Raw genomic sequence first — 21,870 nt, 5'->3', positions numbered from 1 at the left:
GCACGAAGCCAGTAGCCCGCATGCCAGACCCACAACAGCAGACAAAATGTGCACACACTCCTCCAGCCTTCGCACCAGACCTCTGGCATTTCTGTCTGAAGTTCCCTTGCCTGTATCTACATCTCTAACAGGTCTCTTCCAGCTGAATCCAGAGGCTCATCATCTCCATGGAGATCTCAGCTGTCACATCCTCAGTCAGCTGTGGACATATATCTGTGATGTGCTCATCAGATTGTGACCCTGAGCCTAATCTAGAATCAGTACCCACTGAGATGAATGTCTCTGCACTGCTGGAGGGTGCGGGGGAATGCTGTGATGGTGCATCCTGACGGTTCTAGGGCAACCTCAGAGGTGGTGCTCAAGATGGAGCTGGGGAAACACTGTCTCCTCTTTTAGTTCTTTGACTTGCTGCAAATACCTGCAGTGGAGAACCAAAAGAATTAGCTGATGGTTACGTACAATTCCTTTTCTGAATAATGTTTCGGGTGTTACTCTTATATTTGTGAACACTGGACTTATGAAGGGCAGCAGACTGTTCACCTGCATTCCTCAGTGAACCCCACCCACACTAACCTGTGCTATGTGCTCCATCCAGGCCCATCTTGGTCAGATGGGCGGGGAGGAGAGGTGGGTGCCCTCCTGCTGCCACCTCTGGAAAACAGGACTTCCCACTTTCCCTGGACCACCTGGAGGAGAATCTGTAATGAGGCATCCATGAACCATGGAGCCACTTTTTCCTTTCTCTGAGACATATCCTGAGGGGCAATATCCAAAGGTTTAACTGCAGTCTTGGCATGCACTCTGTCAGACAGACTGATGCTGCTGGCTTTTTAATTTTTTTTTTATTCGTTCACAGCTGTTGCTGGCTGGACTAGCATTTATTGCCTATCCCTAATTGCTCTTGAACTGAGTGGCTTGCTAGACCATTTCAGAGGGCATTTAAGAGTCAACCACATGCTTCCGGAAGATTCTGCCCATGATCTGAAGTCCAAGATTATTACAACATCTCCTGCAATTTTCTTTCAGGAAAATCTATCGTAAACTGCAAACTGAACATGAATGGGCACCTAATCAAACTAGGAATTCTGCATGAGCCAAGTGCTCTTAAACGTGATCAGTTAAGACTTCTTTCAGTTCAGAGAGAGAGCTACCTCTCTTCAAAAAAAACATAAACATGTTACAATAAAATAACTGAATGTCTCTTTGAACATTTCTGATTGACATTTGTTTCTTCACATTATATCTGGGTGCTTAATTTCCTCTGTAAACCAAAATAAACAGGCTAGCAACACAGAAATTTACACAAATATATTAACTGGTGGGAAGCACGTGGAGGAAACTAAACCCACAATTGTCTTTAGCTGGACTGTAGCAAAACCGTTACAACATTGCAGTCCCTTACTATTTTTCTAAAATAAAATGCCAACAGTTCTCCTTCAAACACCACTTCCAAAAATGGAATAATCACCACCATTTGTGCGGTCCTGCTCTGCATGATTTCGCTGCCAGACTTGCCTACATAGTAATGGTGACAACATTTTAAGCTATTAATTTTACATTAAGCTCTTTGGGTTCCTACTGAAAGATGTGATGAGGAACCGCATGAATTCGCCTGTGCTATTTTTCCAGAGTTTCTGAGTTTCTTCTAGCAAAGCCGAACGGGTGAACCTCTGTGCAAATTTCTCTCCCATGACATCTATTTTGTAGGTCATTCTTCTGATGTAACAATTTCCAACACATTGGACAGAGGATCAAAACAAGTAAAATGAATCGCCTTTGCAAAAATGTGTCCTGAGCATTTACAAAAAGACAGCATGTATAAATCATGTGTTTGTTGCCTGTACAGTATCTAGGTAAATCAATCGGGACAAAGCAGGCAGACAAAAGAATGGACTTGCCTTTGTGGTGTCTTATCCTGTCTCCTAGAAAATACTAAAGTGCTTCACAAGGAATGAATTATTTTGAAATGCAGTGACTGCTGTTATACATCAAAACACAGCAGCCAGTCTGCTCATGACAATAACCCTATGGAACAATTAGATGACTACCTGTAATCCGGTATTTTCTAGTGGTATTTGTTGAAGTAACAATGCTGACCAGAGCACCAAATGATCTCCCTCAACTTCTTTGAAGAATATCATGGGACATCTAACAGCCACCTGAACCACCAGGTAAAATGATGAAGGCTTGACTTTAAAGTCCCATATGAAGATTAGCACCACAACACTATGGGCATGATCTTCGCACCAGCAGGATCTTCTGGTCCTACCGATAGCACGCCCCCACTGCAGGTTTCCCGGTGGCGTGGGATGGAATCAATGGGAAATCCCATTGACAGCAGTGGGACCAGGCGATCCTGTCACCAGCCAACAGTATGCCACTCCCACTACCGGGAAAACGCTGCGGAGAGACCAGAGAATTGCATTGCTTATGTACTCCACTGAAACAAAGTCCTGGAATGGGGCATCAATATCCCCTTTGTACTCAAAGGGGAGAATCTAGCTACCAAATGAGACAAAAGGATAGTACACAATGGTGAGGGTAGGCTTCACGTACTAAATACAACAAGCCAGAATACGTTACAGATGTCATACATGAATACATTGCAGTAAATGAACATGCTGGAGGGTCAGGACTATTCTGGGATCTCTACTCAAGTACTTTAAAATCTATCCTTATTACAAAACTTTAAGATTCAAAGCAATTTTTTAATCTGTGTTTTCCCAACTATTGTCTGTAAGATTATACACTAATAAATGTTACTGAAATATCTTTAAAAACTGAGTTTCTAATAGAAAAGGTTTTCAAGAAAGGATACATAGATATAAGATTTTAAATATTTTATTAATATACAAATGTTCAAATTCAGTCCTGGGGGTCATGTCCCCTAATCCTTTTCTTCTTCTTTTCATATACTTTTACATTTTTCTTTAATTCCACAGTTCCGCTCTATGATTCAGATAGTGCTTTGAAATGAAATTAGATTTTCAGTTCTAGATCATTGCTCAGATATATATACTATATATATATATCTGTTCTTTGAATCTTTAGACAGAGCAGCTACTGAAAATGAATTTCCCCAGAGGCCCCTCAATACAATTTCCATTGGAATCCACTGCCTCAGCCAGATTCATCACCTGAAGGCTTATTAGCACTGATAGAGTGAAGGAGTTCATAACATATGACCTATGACCTAAAAGGTTTGTGAGCTGAATGGTCCGGGGCTGACCTTTGCCTCAAGTGCTAAATAGTCCCAGTCCATGCACACTCCTTTATTTAAACAGTAATGAATACAAAATAAGGTCCATCCTTAATCAAAATAGTGATCTTTACTGAAAGACATATTGTACATGTCCCTCTTTCACTTCAACCATAAATTGTAAACAGCAATCACTGATGAAAGTTAGAGGATAGTTCCTGTAACGTTAAACTCAGTCGTCAATGTTTGTACAACTCAACAACCATGTTGTTCAGATTGGGCAACAGCATAAATGAGATTAGCTGTTGTCACTTTTCCAAACTGGTGTCGACAAGTGAATAAATGATTAATGGCTCACTGTAGTAAATTTCACTGTGCTCCAATTTGTTCAAGCTTTTTTTCTTTTTCTTCATCCCCCCCCCATGGAAAGCTTTTTTTTAAAAAAACTATCTTCAACTGAAACAGCCTACTTGAATCAAATGCAAACTTCCACTGAGTCTGAAGTTGGCTGCCTTTGTGATTATTTATGAAACAATGGACTCAGCCACACAAAACCAGCATTTTACACACCGCTTGCGTTACCATGGCAGCTTCTAAGCCTGCATAATTTATGCCAATGAAAGGCAGGAGAAAACAGTCGAACTTCTATGTTGTAGATTTTTTTTTCTCATGTCCCACTGCTCTGACATACTCCAACCCTCCAGTGATTTCTAATTTTGCAGGTTGACATTACAGGGAGAGGAGAGAAACCTCAGGGCATGTTGATAGGACACAGACAACCAATAAAGAGGCAATGCCAGAAGGAAAAGTTCCATCTAAATACACGCTACTTTTATAAACAAGCAGTACTGCACACTCATGTGCACTGGGCAAAGAAACCATCAACACATTTAATAAAGTGGTAAACACAGTTTCTCTTCACAGTAATGTGCCATTATCAACTCAGCCTAATCGCAGGATTAAAACCAAGAGACAGATGCTCACCACCACAATCAATTAATTACATTGTAGAGTGTGAATCCCTCCTGTGGTCAACATTTTAGCATGGAAGGAATGAAAACTAGAAAATAATATACTCTGTAATGTACCTCCCATTTAAGATGTAGTTAATCAGATTTACCAAATAAACCAGCATTAGGTCATTATCATCAAAACAGTAATTATCTAGATAATTTGATCTAGAAACTATAGCTGCCACACTTTTTCTACACCTTTTTACATTATTGCATGCACTAGTCAGTATTACAGAGTTTTTTTTTACCAGATCAAGATAGTAACATTTAAATGATGTGGAGATCCCGGTGTTGAATTGGGGTGGGCACAGTAAGAAGTCTCACAACACCAGGTTAAAGTCCAACAGTTTTGTTTGGTAGCACGAGCTTTCGGAGCGCTGCTCCTTCCTCAGCTGAGTGAAGAGTTGTGTTCACGACAGGGCATATATAGATACAGACTCAACAGGTAATCAAGTCTTTACAGGTGTAGACAATGCACCCGTCCCATCGTATCAGGCAATGGGACCCTGTATGAGAACCTCTCTGGCTACATCAAGGGCATCCTGAAACCCATCATACAAGGAACCCCCAGCTTCTGTCACGACACTACAGACTTCTTACAGAAACTCAGCACCCATGGAGTAGTTGAACCAGGAACACTCCTCGTCATAATGGACGTCTCGGCACTCTTCACCAGCATCCTACATGATGACGGCATTGCTGCAACTGCCTCAGTACTCCATGCCGACAACTGCCACTCTCCAGAAGCAATTCTACAACTCATCCGTTTCATCCTGGACCACAACGTCTTCACCTTCAACAACTAGTTCTCCATCCATTCACACAGAACAGCCATGGGGACCAAATTCGCACCTCAATATGCCAACATCTTTATGCACAGGTTCGAACAAGACCTCTTCACCGCACAGGACCTACAACAGATGCTATACACTGAATACATCAATGACATTTTCTTCCTTTGGACTCATGGCCAAGAATCACTGAAACAACTACATGATGGCATCAACAAGTTCCATCCCACCATCAGACTCACCTTGGACTGACTACTCTCCAGAATCGGTTGCATTCATGGACACACGCATCTCCATCAAGGACGATCACCACAGCACTTCACTGTACAGCAAGCCCACGGATAACCTCTCGATGCTCCACTTTTCAAGCTTCCTACCCTAAACACGTTAAAGAAGCCATCCCTTGTGGACAAGCCCTCCGTAAGCACAGGATCTGCTCAGATGAAGAGGAATGCAACAGACACCTACAGACGCTGAAAGCCGCCCTCATAAGAACAGGATATGGCGCTCGACTCATCAATCGACAGTTCCGACGCACCACAGCGAAAAACCGCAGCGACCTCCTAAGAAGACATGGCCAGAGTACCCTTCGTCGTCCAGTACTTCCCCGGAGCAGAGAAGCTTCTCCGGAGCCTTCAACATGTCATCGATGAAGATAAACATCTCGCCAAGGCCATCCCCACACCCCCATTACTTGCCTTCAAACAACCACGCAACCTCAAGCAGACCACTGTTCGCAGAAAACTTGTGTGGCTTTTGCTACCAAATAAACCTGTTGGACTTTAACCTGGTGTTGTTAAACTTCTTACCGCAGAAAACTACTCAGCTTTCAGGAGAACAGCAACCACGACACCACACAACCCTGCCACAGCAACCTCTGCAAGACATGCCGGATCACCGACATGGATGCCATCATCTCACGTGAGAACACCATCCACCAGGTACACAGTATATACTCATGCGACTCGGCCAACGCTGTCTACCTGAAACGCTGCAGGAAAGGATGTCCCGAGGCATGGTACATCAGCGAGACCATGCAGACGCTACAACAATAGATGAATGGACACCACTCGACAATCACCTGTCAGGGAAAACTTCAGCAGTCAAGGGCATTCAGCCTCCGATCTTCGGGTAAATGTTCTCCAAGGCGGCCTTCAAGACACACGACAATGCAGAATCTGATAGCCAAGTTCCGTACACATGAGGACGGCCTCAACTGGGATCTTGGGTTCATGTCATACTACCTGTAACCCCCACAACTTGCCTGGGCTTGCAAAATCTTACTAACTGTCCTGGCTGGAGACAATTCACACCTCTTTAACCTGTGATTATCCCTCTCTCCACTCACGTTGTCTGTACCTGTAAAGACTTGATTACCTGTTCAGACTCGCATTCCAACCATTATCTTGCAATTGAGTCTGTGTCTATATATGCCCTGTTTGTGAACCCAACTCTCCACTCACCTGATGAAGGAGCAGCGCTCCGAAAGCTCGTGCTACCAAATAAACCTGTTGGACTTTAACCTTGTGTTGAGACTTCTTACTGTAACATTTAAATGGGTATTCTAATATATTCCATACTACAGTCACAGACTCACATTCAGGTCTGGCCTGTCATAGGGCATATATAGACAGATTCAATTGCAGATAATGGTTGGAATGCGAGTCTTAATGGGTAATCAATTCTTAACAGGTACAGACAATACGAGTGGAGATAGGGATAATCACAGGTTAAAGAGATGTGAATTGTCTCAAGCCAGGACAGTCAGTAAGATTTTGCAAGCCCAGGCAAGTTGTCGGGGTTACAGGTAGTGTGACATAAACATGTGATCAGTGGTGTTGTTCGCAGCCTTAAAAGTTCATTCCCACTATCTTTGCTATGTAAAATTAAACGCTTATTGGGATCTGGACTGATCTCTGTGTCTTAAGCACTTGTAATCCTTCAATCTCTCCAAAGATAGATCGAGTTAATAGCAGATAAGATGTCATCTGGTGTATTTTGTAGGCTGCATTTATTTCGTGGTAGACTAAACATACAGAAAACTGATTATGATGTGATGCAATCACTAAAACATTCATATCTTGGAAATCAAGACAAGGTGGCACGATCTTAAAATCAGAGGCTGACTCTTTAGCCCCACAATGTCTGCTGCTCAGACTCCAGCTCAACAACTCTGAGCCAACGTTCCTCAAATTGCAGACCTTAACTACAGATATGTTTGTTCAGGATCACACTGGCCACACCAACTTGCATTAGTTGCAGTTCCAACACGCCACCTGCACTGCCAACATTCTGTAATTAGTTTATCCAGCATAAGTTAGTATTTTAATAAAGTAATAGTTATATTTCCAGGCTCTTAGTTTAAACCAATGTCCTAGCTTAAAGTCTGAAAAACAATAATACTGACAATAATAATAACCAACCACCTACCTATCCCTCTGATTTGATTTATTATTGTCATATGTATTAGTATACAGTGAAAAATATTGTTTCTTGCGTGCTAAACATCAAAACATACTATACATGGGGAAGGGAAGGAGAGAGTGCAGCATGTAGTGTCACAGTCATAGCTAGGATGTAGAGAAAGATCAACTTAATGCGAGATAGGTCCATTCAAAAGACTGATGAGAACAGGAAAGGAGCTGTTTTTGAGTCGGTTGGTACATGTCCTCAGACTTTTGTATCTTTTTCCCAATGGAAGAAGGTGGAAGAGAGTTTGTCCGGAGCGCATGGGGTCCTTGATTGCGCTGGCTGCTTTTCCAAGGCAGCAGAAATTGTAGACAGTGTCAATGGATGGGATGCTGGTTTGAGTGATGGACTGGGCTTCGATCACGACCCTTTGTAGTTTACTGTGGTCTTGGGCAGAGCAGGAGCCATACCAAGCTGTGATACAATCGGAAAGAATACTTTCAATGGTGCATTTGTAGAAGTTGGAGAGAGTTGTAGTGGACATACCAAATTTCCTTAGTCTCCTGAGAAAATAGAGGCGTTGATGGGTTTTCTTAACTCAAGTGTCCGCATGGAGGGACAAGACGGGATGTTGATGATCTGGACAAAAGACAAAACTGGTTTCTGCATTAATTGTTAAGTTACTCTTCAAAGACCAGCAAAGATTAAAGAAATCCATCAACACTAGAGGGCTGGATGTCTCTTTAATGACCATGATGTTGCTATTGAATAGTTCATGATGCACTGCAAGGAAACTCTTTTAAAAAAAAGCTAATCACACATTTAATATACCACTTAACTGCCAATGACTTGGCAACTTAGCATGAGGCAAAGAGTCACTTCAGGTAAACTTCTGTTCAAACCACATTTTAAAACAGCTCATTTCAGAGTTCATTTTGGGAAAATAATGACAACAGAATCCCAAATGTTGCGTAGGACTTGCATTTCCTGATCACAAACCTTATTTGACATTTGTCATGATGCTTGATCAATATTTTACATTTCCCATTTAGATCTTCCACACCAACATTAACACTGGAAATGCATGCACTGGCCACTTGATAGTTCTGTGTCACAAGTTTCTGAGTGCTCTCTCCCAGCCCCGCCATCCATCTTGCATATGAAAAATGTTATTCATCAACTGACCTTGGGAAAGCCACTATCAATTTAGAAGTATAAAATAAAAATAAAATTCTACTTTTGGAATGTCTTTCTGGCCCCCTGATCTACATGCATTGGCCTCAGTACAGACTGATGCTCCCTAGCCCCATTTCTGAACAGTACAACTTGTATTCTCTATAGTATGAGCGCAACTAGTCACTGTGCATCGAGCTGCACATTGTCAATGTTATATTCTGTAATCCAGGGAACTGAGGGAATTCTTTTCAGTTCAATGGATAAAGCATTCTATTTGGGCAGAATTTAAAAAACTCAACTCTCCATTTGGTCAGTTTCATACCTATCCTGAGAATATTTGATGCTAACACTAGGTGCAAAAGATAAAATAATGCTCCAGCCCTCATCACATAACTGATTACCAAAGATGTATACAAATGTTCATCCTTTCCTCCTCACCACCTACCCCCAAAAAGTGGCAATGTTCGATTTAGAAGTATACAGCATAATGAACTTTTGTTTTACAACAACATGTATATATATCACTCATTAAGTAATAATTGTATCACAATTGCATTCGGGAGGTCAGTAATAAACTGTGATTTATTTAAGGACATAACCCACAGCAGCAAAGCCTGTGTGGTTTATAGAGGTCAACTAAATCCTGAGACGAAGCTATATCCTTTCACTTAGACGTCCACAGCCATTATTTTTATAATGTTGTCTCAGTTAATCAAGAACATACTATAGATGGTTAAAAGAGTTAAAAATGTCCTGATTATAAACTGTGAAAGGTATAATGGAACTCGAGTCAGATACTAGAATGTAAATTATAATGATTAATTTCAAAATTTGTGTGGATGAGGAAAGAATTGAAGAACTGCCTGTCAACCAAACCAAAATCTGCCCATATCCCTTGAATCCTGTAATGCTCTAGTAACTTTTCCTTTATTTCCTGGTGCCACTTTTACGTACCTTAAGGAAAAAAAGTCCGCATATTTATCAGTATACCAAACGTCTACCTAACACTCAGTATTCTGAATAACCAAAGGAATTGGAGACTTCTATCTTGGTACATTATTTACAGATAAAAAGATGAAGTGGAAATGCTGAAAATCTGAAACAACAAAATCTGAAATCTGTGCAAGATACAAAGCAGATCGGCCAGTACATGTAAAAAGACAGGTTATCACCTCAGACATAGAAACCATGCTCATAATGAAAATGGAAAGATAATCAAGTCCCTTTGCTGAAAAGGAATAAAACAGAAAAATCAGGGAAGGAAATGTAACAGGTATACCAATCACAGGGGGAGCTTAATGGGTGAGGATCTATAGCAGCTTAATAGAAGATCAAGGAACTGTTGGATTGTGTAAAAATCACCTTAGTGAGGTCATTAAAGAGATAGGATGAAAAGAATGTGCAACTAAGATTGTAACAAACATAGAAAACAGGGGAAATCACCATGTAAGAAAAAAGGCAAGAGGGGGCAGAAAAGGAGCTTTACAAATATGCAAGAAGCCTAAAATAAAAACAAGCAAGTTTGAAAATGTACAGTGGGGCATGTAAAGAGTAAAAGACCAACTTCCCCAAGTACAGAACGCATTGTCAGAGGTGTATTCTGATGATGGTCTACACACGTCAAATGTCTCTGGGTGGTGACAAATCCATCCCATATCTCCTGAGCTCCCTGCTGAGAAGAAAATATTATAAAGTTATCCAAGTCAACATTCAGACCACAAGGTTGCAAAGTGCCTAAGCAAAAGAAGGAGGTAATATTCCTGAAGTTTGCATTGAAGCTGGATTGAATACCAAGGTCAAAGATGGAGAAATTATCAAATCAATTAATGGAAAGTAAAAGTAAGACAGAAGACAGTAAATTAGGTACCATCCAGTTTGTGGCATTGCCAAAGTTGAACCTCACTAAACCCTTCTTAAACATAATTATTACTATGTCTTATTCCTGAAGTCAGCAGGCAGAGGAGGGAGTTCTTTATCCTACAAATTTAGGAGGAAAAGTGCATGGAGTCTTTATATGAGCAAGGACCCACCAGCTTGGAGGACATCAGCTGGAATATCATCAGAGCCGCAAGCTTCGTTGTTTTCCATCCACTTAATTGCTTGTTGCAACTCTCCTGTGTTGGTTCAGCCATGGATTCTACAACAGGGTATAGAGAGTATCAGCAGCCATTGTGGCTTCACAGTTAAGACTGTTCAAAATGTATTTTTCATCATTGACGGATGGCATCATCATCCTGATGAAGAGAAACATCACGCTGTGTCCAGTTGACCTTGGTCTGAAGATGGCCTGGTGGTTCAGGAAAACTTCATATATTATGATGATCAGCTTATTGTTGGATCTCTAAGGTATTTCTCTTCCCACCACATGTCCTTTATCTTCCAGATTTGTCTTTGGGTGTCAGCCCTGAGCTATTGGAATGCTGCTTTCTTGACTTGGACCCTGGGTTCTTCTGTCAGAGAATGAAACTGCTTGTTTTTGTTCTAGGAGGTCACATATTTCAACATTGTTTTTGTCGAACCCAGTCCTGGAGAAGATGATGCACAAACTCAATGGTCTGAACACAAGAGTGTTGTATAGCTGACTTTATTCAATCCCATTGTTTCAAAATTGAGCTCAATGTATTAAGATTTTTGAGATTGGACATGAGCTGCACTTGGAACTCCTCTCTTCAATGGGGCTGCCAAAGGAATTTTTGGTCTTGCAATGTCCTGGTGCTAGGTGGATATTCGCCACCAATTGAATAAGTAGATGATTTGTCAGGAGGCATCAGTCCCTGGCCTGGATCAAGCAATACAAACATCACTTAGATATTTGACTCGCAGAATGACAGGATGCAGGAGATGCCAATCATCTGCTCCAGGATGTGTCTCCAGCTTTCTGAAATTGTCCTTCGACAGATAAGGATGTTTATTATAGTGAGGCCAGGCCGAAGATGCTTCATCAACAGGGGGACACCATTTGCATTCGCTTTTCCCACCCATTTTTCCTAGTGGTTCCTCTCCAGACATCAGAGTCACAGTCAATCCTGGTTGTGGTTCAGTGAAAGAATGGCAATACATTTCCAAGTCACAATGGTGAGTGGCTTGGAGGGGAACTTCCAGGTGGTGGTGCTTCTGTATGTCTGCTGCTCTTGTCCTTCTAGATTGGAGTGGTTATGGGTTTGGAAGGTGCTGCCTAAGGAACCTTAGTGAGTTCCTGTAGTGCATCTTGTAGATGGTATACACTGTTACTACTGTGTGTCAGTGGTAGATGGATTGAATGTTTGTGGATGGGGTGCCAATCAACTGGGCTGCTTTGTGCTGGATGGTGTCAAGCTTCTTGAGTGTTTTGGAGCTACACTTATTCAGGCAAGTGGACATTATTCCATGACAGTCTTGACTTGTGCCTTGTAAATGTGGACACATTTTGGAAGTTAGGAAGCGAGCTATTCACCGCAGGATTCCTAGCTCTGGACTGTTCTTGTAGCCACGGTATTTATCTGGCTAGTCCAGTTAAATGTCTGGCCATTGGTAACCCCCAGGATGTTGATAGTGCAGGATTCAGCTTTGGTAATGCCATTGAATGTCAAGGAGCTATGGTTACATTCTCTCTTGCCTGTCACTTGTGTACTTACGTGGTGTGGATGTTTGTTGTCAGTTGTAGAGATGTATACTTTGGACTGAACTTTTAGTTTGGTGTGCGGGCGTGACCGGCGGTCCTGGAAGTGGATGTGAATTCCACTCCTGCCCAAGACTGACAGCTGAGGGCACTGGTCTCTGGCCAATTAACAACCAGCTAGCATGAAACCCACTCTCTCGAGAGCCAGCCCTGATGATGGGGTGCCTGGAACACCTCATGAGCTCCAAGCAATCTAAGTGACTGCTTCTTTCCAATCATCTGGAGTGCTGACTGTCAATTACAATAATTGTATGTTGAGGAAGAATGAGTCTGACGCTAGCCCGTATCTTTGCTTTGATGTCTTGGAACTATAGCTAAGTCACAGACTCTCCCAGTTCATCCCAGACACTCAGAATTTATAAACTCTTACAATGGTGCCCCAAACCTTCCTTCGGAATAGCTGTGCTTAATTATCACTTTAAAGCATACACTTCACTACATCACAAATTCGACATTGAAATAGACTTTGAAAGCCTACTGGAAGCTCCTTTGATTCAAGGTGTCCTTGGTCTCCCTGGCTCCCAAAAGCTGCCTCATTGCTGTGTTATCATCATGACCCTGTGGCTGTGCAGATTCTTCCTCGAAGTCTGTGCTGGAATCTTCCTCATCATCCTAGTCTTCACCCTCCATATGATCTCCCTGAGAGAAAGCCAGATGGTGCAGGGCACAGCACACAACCACTGAGTAACATGCATTCTGGAGGATACTGAAAGATTTGCCAGACTGGTCCAGACAACAGAATCTAATTTTCAGGAGGCCTATTGTCCTCTCAATTATAGCTCTCGTGGAGGCATGACTTCTGTTGTACCTCTCCTACATGGTTGTTCTTGTATATCTGATCGGTGTCAGTAATCACCTATTCACAGAGGGCTATGAACAATTCTGGAAATTGGAAGAGATGGAAAATATAAGACTCATAGAATCCTACAGTGCAGAAGAAGGCCATTCGGCCCATTGAGTCTGCACCGACCACAATCCCACCCAGGCCCTATCCCCATAACCCCATGCATTTACCCTAGTTAGTCCCCCTGATACTAAGGGGCAATTTAGCATGGCCAATTCACCTAACCCGCTCATCTTTGGACTGTGGGAGGAAACCAGAGCACCCGGAGGAAACCCACGCAGACACGGGGAGAACGTGCAAACTCCACACAGACAGTGACCCAAGCCAGGAATCGAACCCAGGTCCCTGGTGCTGTGAGGCATCAGTGCTAACCACTGTGCCACCGTGCCGCCCTCATGGCAACTCCCAGATATCACACACAAACCTGGAGGATTTGCTTCTGGTGATCATACATTAGCTGGACGTTCCGAGAATGGAAACCCTTAGAATTCACAAAGGCCCCCAGGCTCTCCTGCAGTTGGCTTGATGGGCCCATGGGTGCAATCAATAGCTCCCTGAATTCTTGGGAAAACTGCAATAGCTGCACATCCTCTGGAACACTCTGCCAGGCTATCCTCATCTGTCTTGAAATGTATAATAGTGATGACCCTTCTGAACAGTGTTTTCATCACAAGCTGTGTGCTATAGATTGTGATGCTCAGCAGGATCCTGAGGCAGAAACATTGAGGGCATCAGTTACTTTTAACGCCACTGACATTGGGTGTCCACCTACATGGTTGGAAGCTATCTCAGGGCCTATCATCTCATATATTGAAGTTACTGTCTTAATTGAGGGGTTCATCCTCCTTCAGCACTGCACCTCGACAATCTCAAGATAACCGAAGCTAACCCTGTAGCTTTTCCCAGCAGGGAACTGGTGCTTTCTCATGTCCCTTCTCACTTGCAAGGCTTACTGGCCTTCATTTCTTTAAGTTTGAGTTGCTTGGTCTTGTGGGCAGATTCTACAACAACGTCTATGGTCAGGTGGCCTCCTCCCCTAAGTGCCCCCAGCTGAATAAACAATTCCCATTTTTCACTTCTGCTTTACAGAGGTTCAACCTTTGTTATGATGAGGGCTGTATAAGGATAAAAGCCTCCTGACCTACAAAGAAAATTAGAAGGATCCTACACTAATGATTCACTACTGCCCAGACTTTCAGCTCACATTTGAACTCCTACCTCCTCACTTCTCAATTCCTCCTGAGCCGTATATCCTCCTTGGATGTAGAAAGTGGAAAATGTGCAATCCCTGACTGCCCATTTTTCCCATGCGTTGACCGTAAAAATGAATGGCCATCTCAAATTGCAGTCAATTGGCCCTTTAATTGGCATTGGACAGGCTTCTGACATTCAAGCACATTCACCAAGCGTAATATCACAATGTGGGATAATGACAGGAAACCCTTCTAACATCATCATACACTATTTCATGTGATGGATACCCACACAGGCTATGTAAAAGTCTGGCCGTTGTTACATTGGACATATATTTAAATGGTCAGATAATTGAGGAAAGCTATCAGGTTTTAATCAACAATGAATTGTAATGGTACAAAACAAACTGGCCCTATCCAATTTCACCTGCAACGACATGTTCGAGTGAGTAATTCTTTGAGACATAAGTTTACTTGAAGAAGAATCAGGCTTTCAAAATTGCAGAAATTATCCTGCTTCATACCATACCTACATTTTAAATATATACTGAATCTCTTGTGATTGCCCTTGATGACAACTGATTGTAAAGTAATCTATCGTAACATATATACTGATCTATGAGGTGCTAAGGAAGGGGAACTTGACACCTCAATCCAACATCAACCTAAGATCATAAGATACAGAGCAGGAGTAACCATTCGACCCAATTAGCCTGCTCTGCCATTCAATAAGATCATGGCTGATCTGATTGTGGCCTTAACTCCACTTCCTTGCCTGTCCCCTATAACCCTTGTCGATCAACAACTTGTCTAACTCAGTCTTAAGTGTATTCAATGACTCGGCCTTCGTCTCTGTATGTAAAAGAGAATGTATGTCTCTGTATGTACTAGAGACCCTTTGAGAGAAGAAATCACTCATCATCTCTGCCTTAAATGGGAGAGCATTTATCTTTAAGCTGTGCCCCCTATTTCTAGATTCTCCTACAAAGGAAACATCCTCTCAGCATCTACCCTATCAGGCCCCTTCAAAATCGTGCATGTTCCAATAAAATCACCTCTCATTCTTCTAAACTCCAATGAGGACAGGCACAATCTCTCAGCCTTTCCTTATAAGACAACCCATTCACCCCAGAAATCAGCCAAGTGAACCTTATTTGAACAGCTTCCAATTCAAATATATCCTTCCATAAGTAAGGAGACCAAAATTATACACAATACTCCAGATCCATTCTCACTAATGTTCTGTACAGCTTGACCAAGACTTCTCTGCTGTCATACTACAACTCCCTTGCCATAAAGACCAGCATCCCATTTGTCTGTCTAGTTATTTGCTGTATCTGCTTACTAACATTTCGTGATTCATGTACAAGGTCACCCAGATGCCTCTGTAATGCAGCATTCTGCAGTCTCAGTTTTAATATTATTCTACTTTTCTATTTTTTCTGCCAAAATGGACAAACTCACATTTGCTCACACTAGACTGCATCTGCTGATGTTTTGCCCACTCACTTAACCTATCTGTATCCTTTTGCACAACTTTTGTATCCTCTTCACAACTTGCATTCCTCCCTATCATTGTAACACCTACAAATCTGGCTACAATACAGTCAGTCACTTCATCCAAGTCATTAAGATAGATTGTAAATACTAATCAAACACTCTAGGCCTGATATGAGTAATAGGGTTGGACAGGTTCTGCCAGACCTGCTGAGATTTTCCAGCAGTTTCTCTTTTGGTTTCAGATTCCATCATCTGCAGTAATTTGCTTTTATTTAGATAGGTTCTTTGTAAAGGATGGACAAGCACTAAATCCGTAATATTGTTTCTCCTGTAGATAGTGTATAGGCTAAAGCAATTCAGTTCAGTTGGCTTGAGTGTGGTGCAGAATCACACCAACAGCAATGGTTCAATTCCTACACCGGGCATGGTAGTTCATGGAGACCTACCTACATGCCTTGCCCAATGCTTGATGTGGAATGGCATCCCTCAAGCTATCTATTGGAGAGGAATGCCTATGGTCCTTTGTGCATTATGGCAAATTACCATTATTGTTTCAAGCAATACATGACAAGAGAGTAAAGCAGAGCGGGTTTGAAATTTGATGAGAAACATGGAAGGCACAAGTTTCTCTCACCAATAAAGAGCTTTCTTTCAATAATAACATAACACTTCCAGTTTTTTTCCCTCTCCAACGATTACAGAGTTGAAAACTCTCAGCAATTTTATACATTGCTTGCTTCTTCTAAAGAGCAGGAGTACCAAAATGTAATACTTTGCAATGATGGCTATGTTAATAAACTTTGTTTCAAATTTTCTTAGAAACTATTTTGAAATACAGATGTTGAAAAGCAGCAGTTTTGTTACATCACAAAATAACTTTACGCAAACATCTGAAGAAACTCTGAAGGATATTATTTTTAAATCGTGCCTTTGTGCGTGTATTTGCTTCTTGATCTGTGAAAATATCAATTGACTCATGCTATGAATCACAAAGGAGAAAGATAGTGATGAATGAGCTGACTGGAATGACTCATGTCTTTAGAGAATTAGTTTACCTTTTCCATCTTCCCTCATTGAAAATCCACTGAAATCGTGGGGCATATTTCAAAAGGTAACAGGGCTATCAGTCATCCACAACAACCTTTAAACTAACTGAATCTATATGTCCTGCATAATTTGACATTTAAGCCAAAGCAAAATACTGGAAAGCAGAGAGCAACTTGCTGATAAGAGAATTCAATGATTCCAGGTAATTAACTTAAATGACAAACCAAAATTCAATATTTTCCATTATTTTATGAAATAGCAGATTACTGAAAATGTAACAAACGGTGGGGGGGGGGGGGGGGGGAGGAATTCATTGAAGAGGGTTATTCCCCAGTTTCAAGTGGATGCAGCTGATTATAAAGGGCCAATACCAACTCAGATACAACTGCTGCATAGCAATGTTGCTCATTTATGCAGCAATTTGCTAGGCAATGTCAACTGTATTTAGCTCTGCTTTAGGAGTTAACTCTGTTATTTGTTAAAACACATAAGTAACTTACAATTATATATTTGAGATTCAATAATAACTAATATGAAAAAGTAGATGAGGAAAGATATTTTCTAACCAATTGCATTTGTTTTAATTTAATTTCACAAAATAATGCAATTGCAAACATTCTTAGAAAGATTCATTGAAGAGAATAATAGTACTATATTGTAAAATGCAAGGAATTCTCAACAGATTTGTACATAAATCTCAAAGTCTACCTGATAGATACATAATAAACATTAATTTCTAAAGGAAAATGCTCAACTGTTTGGGCAGCAGCTGTAGGGAGAGAAGTCGAAATTATGGGCAAGATACTATTTGTCATGTATTTGGCAGTGGCAGTGGCCCCCCGCCATTGGCCGGGCGGGATCTTCTAGTCCCGTAGTTGGCAATGGGGTTTCCTGTCGAAGGCACCCCTTGCCGCTGGGAAACCCATGGCATTGATACGCCATCGGCAGGAAGAGCCTGTCTGTGTGAATGGCCACAAAATTCCAGTCTGCTCGATAACCTTTCAAAAGATAACTGAAATATTAATTCTACTTCTCTCCTCACAGATGCTGCCTAACCTGCTGAGTATTTCCAGCATTTTCTGTTTTTATTTCAGATTTTCAGCATCTGCATATGTTGCTTTTATCTTAATTTCTAATATTCCTATTTCATGTGTAAAACACACACTATAAATTAAATAAACAAATGTTTAAAGAAAATTGAATTGTGAATACTGCAAAAATGAAATATCTGTACATGGACATGATATTTCTTGTCTTAGTCATTTGACAATGATGGATAACAATGCAAATAAAATTAATGCACATTTAAACAATTCACCTAATCAAATCTTAAACCATTATGAGTCAATGCACTGCTATTATTCACTAAACTGACAATCAAAAAACACTAATCAAGAAAACAAAATCATTTAAACTTGTTTTGATCACCAATTGTTTATAAGTATCAAGAATTAAGAAACCAATTTAAAAATAATGCCTTTATGGCTGATCTTATCAGCAAAATAAAGTAGCCCTTTGTGATAGAAAGTCAAAGATCTCTTGGAAGGTGTTTGGTTATTTTCATACTTATTGAGATGTTTCATTCAAATTTGATCATACTGCTTATTAATGAAGTTGTTATGCACCAATCTTCAAACATCTGAAAGTAAATATTTCAAAAGGTACAGTTGTGAGACAGATATAAGAAATGATCAGGACCTCAGAGTGTACTGGCTGATCCAAATTGTAACTAGCTTCAGCACAAAATTGATTCTTAATGCTACAGAGCATTCAGCCATACAGCGTTGCTGCCAGAACATTTTGAACAATTGGCTTCTTCCAATACTGTATTGCTAAGCTGATTGCTTCCAGAAAATAAATTTTGTTGGGGTAATCATATAGAAAACCTCAGCAAACTGGAATGTTCCAAAGCAAAGAATTATTGAAAGCTATAATAAATAGTCTTACATTATTTGAGTTAAGATCCAATCTATTATTCATGTCAAACTACATATACTATTGTGCCTAACAAAAACATCTTGAGAATTCTACATACTTTCTATCAAACATTAACTGTCACACCCTCTTCTGCTCATACTCTGAAATGCAATTTCAGACAATATTGATATTACATAAACAAGTACTGGACGCTGCAACTCTAATACTTTGAATGAATCTCGGTGCAGTTTGATGTAGATAATTAATACATTTTCAATAATAACAGAATAAGATATATAATTCTGCAAAATGGAGTTACAGGATGCAACAGGAAATGCACGACTAAAGACTAATAGTCAACTGTCATTCCTCGGTTTAAACGACAGAATACTAGATTCTAACGGTATTCGTATATTCTCTTAGTCTTTAGTTTGATGGGGAAAAACTCTATTTCAATTCTTTGAAATAAAGTTGAAATTCCGCAACAAAATAGCAAAAGTACAAATCAAAGTATTACTACCAACCAACAGTAATAATTAATCACACATCCGCCACTGATTCTACAGTGTCCCTTTAAGCAATTAAACAGAACACTTGCACATCTTTAAACAAACAAAACCCGTACAAAACGAACCCGACACACACTTTAGGCAAAGCAGTTCAAATCGCTGATCAGCAAATGTTAACTATATTGTAGGGATAGATTTGATGTTAGCCCGTCAATGCCTTCGATAGTTTTTGCCTTTTGTCAGAGCGAGCCCGACAAGTGATCTGGTCCTTCCTCATCATGTTCAACAGCGCCGCCAAGCTGTCAATATCTCAGACTGCAATCATCTCTTCTCAACTGATGAGAATTACTGAACAATCCAATAAAACGATCCGAGCAGAACATTATCTGTATATATGTAGTTAACAAACTAATGCACAGCAGTCTAAAAGTATATCCACTCTGCATCAGAGCATTTCAGAAAAATGAACATTAACTATCAAACTGGAAAAATAATCCCAGTGAAGTTGCATTTAACATTATTATTAATGACAGTAATAGTTGTGTCAACAATCACTCAGAATTCGAACATTAGACTGAACGCACTAATGCGATGGCAGTAAACTGATATGATCAAACAGTAGCACCGGGGGAATCTCACTTCGCGCAAGTTCGCATCCAGATTTAAACATTCGACTCAGAAAAGTTAAAGGGGGTTAATCTTCTATTCCCTTAGGTATGTAGGGATCTAACTGTTTGAAAACAAAAAGGATGCGTCTTCTTTAGAGGTGGAAATTTGTGTAAAATATTTATTTCAAATCACCTTTAATCTACTCCATAAATATAACAGTGCTGGCACAGTTCATACTCAAATTCTGCATTGGAGTAATCTAGTTAATAAATCCGCATCTTGAAGTATACAGTGTCTTCCCTTTGTATTCTCAAGCAACTCGTTTCAATTTCCACTTTAAAATTAAAAGCGCAATTCTAGTAGGAACCAAAATAGTTCACAACAATAGTAGTATGATGTTTCTTATCTGAGAACAGTGTTGCTTAAATTAACCCAGTTCATAATACAATTACAATGTCCAGGACGACATCGGAAATATTTTGGTTTGCTTTTGTCTATAAATAACAAATCTATCAGCCGCCGAGTGTAGTTTACTCGGGACAGTGATCAGATTGCACACGCTTACGCGGAGACTTTACGCTGTGTTATTGTTGCAGAACTTCCCCGCATAATACAAGCAACTCAAAGTACCCTCTGCAAAATAATGCATCTGGTTATTGAAACATAATAAACACACTCTCGACTCACTGAGTAAATGCTCCAACTTTCCAAACGCATCTAGTTAGTAGTCTACAAGGCAAACAAAATCCGCCGGGAGGTAAAACTTGCTGAGGAGTTCCGGAGTACTTGCAATCACTGCACGCAGTGTCTCTGCTTCTCTCCTCACTGTACCTCAGTGCTTCACTCCCCTTCTCTCACCCCAGCCCTGCCTCTGGTCTCGCTGCCTCTCGTAAAGAGGACGACCCACGCTATTAAATGGTGCCGTCCCAAAAAGGGGGTGTCTCAGTCACATAAATCAAATCACAAAATACTTACAACACCAGCATCGCTTATACCTGGGAGGTGATGTGTGACTTTCACCTCGCCAAATATCATAATCTATCAAAGTTTCACTACTGCTTCCTTTTGCTAACAAGTAGCCCGATACTCGTCTCTCGTTTCTGTGAGATTCGGATCTCTCCCCTGCAGCTTCGGTTAGCACATTCCAGCAGTTTGCTGCTCCTGAGACGTGGCATTGCTCAGTCCCAGACTAACTCAGCAATTTCCACAGGTACAGTTACTCAAACTACACTTGAAAGTATGTATACAAAAGTTCAGGTAACTTTTAAGGATTTTAAAATAATGTAGCTGTTACATTTGCATGACGATGCTGTAATTCAGATGTAAGTTTAGCAACAGTCAAACCATGGCAATTAAACATCTGGATGCTAACTTCTGATTTTGAGGGGATGCTAACTTCTGATTTCTTTCCATTTTATTTTTGGACGTTTTATTATTGTGAATTATTATACTATATTCTATTATTGCATTGCAATACTGGATATTTTAAATGGTTATAATTTTGTTTGTATTAAATATTCCTGAAGCAATAATTAAAACCAGATGTTGTTTTTCAACGATTTGTAAAAACTTAACAAATAAAATTAGAGCACGCTTCGTAAGTAAGTGTGGCTATATTTTCCTCCATTGATAAACGCTGCCTGCATTTGCATTTGTTAATGTCATGAAATATAAGTATATGTAAAAATGCATTAATGTAACAACTAGCTTTAAAGAAGTAAAACCCATTTACTAAAATAAGACTTTAATCTCTCGGAGTCACACGATCTTCTATGGTGGTTGCGCCTTTCGTTGACATTTTACGTTCGACGTTTTTATTTTTTGTCACCTTAAAATTGCCCCGGTGATTCAGAATGGTAAACTAACAGTTTGTTGAACAACTTGAAACCTAATGATTTGGTATAATACAGTATGGTGGCTATCAGGGATCTGTTGGAGTTAGTGAGGGCTAATTCTACAGTAATGAACAAAGAACAGTACAGCACAGGAACAGGCCCTTCGGTCC

The 21,870-nt window shown here is 40.6% G+C and overlaps 1 protein-coding gene across 2 annotated transcripts in view; it reads right to left on the bottom strand.

The window, feature by feature from the left end:
- Positions 1-20,732, bottom strand: part of sema5a (sema domain, seven thrombospondin repeats (type 1 and type 1-like), transmembrane domain (TM) and short cytoplasmic domain, (semaphorin) 5A) — a 191,416-nt gene extending 170,684 nt beyond the window's left edge. Inside the window, exon 1 of one of the 2 annotated variants that reach the window (XM_078237393.1) lies at positions 20,553-20,732. The gene's annotated coding sequence lies outside the window, so the exon portion shown is untranslated. The remainder of the gene's footprint in view (positions 1-20,552) is intronic. The other variant, XM_078237404.1, reaches the window with a different exon arrangement.
- Positions 20,733-21,870: the final 1,138 nt, after the last annotated feature.

The sequence above is a fragment of the Mustelus asterias genome, chromosome 2 (assembly GCF_964213995.1).
Source record: "Mustelus asterias chromosome 2, sMusAst1.hap1.1, whole genome shotgun sequence".
NCBI classification, from domain to species: Eukaryota; Metazoa; Chordata; class Chondrichthyes; order Carcharhiniformes; family Triakidae; genus Mustelus; species Mustelus asterias.
This window is presented reverse-complemented; position numbering and strand designations above follow the sequence as displayed.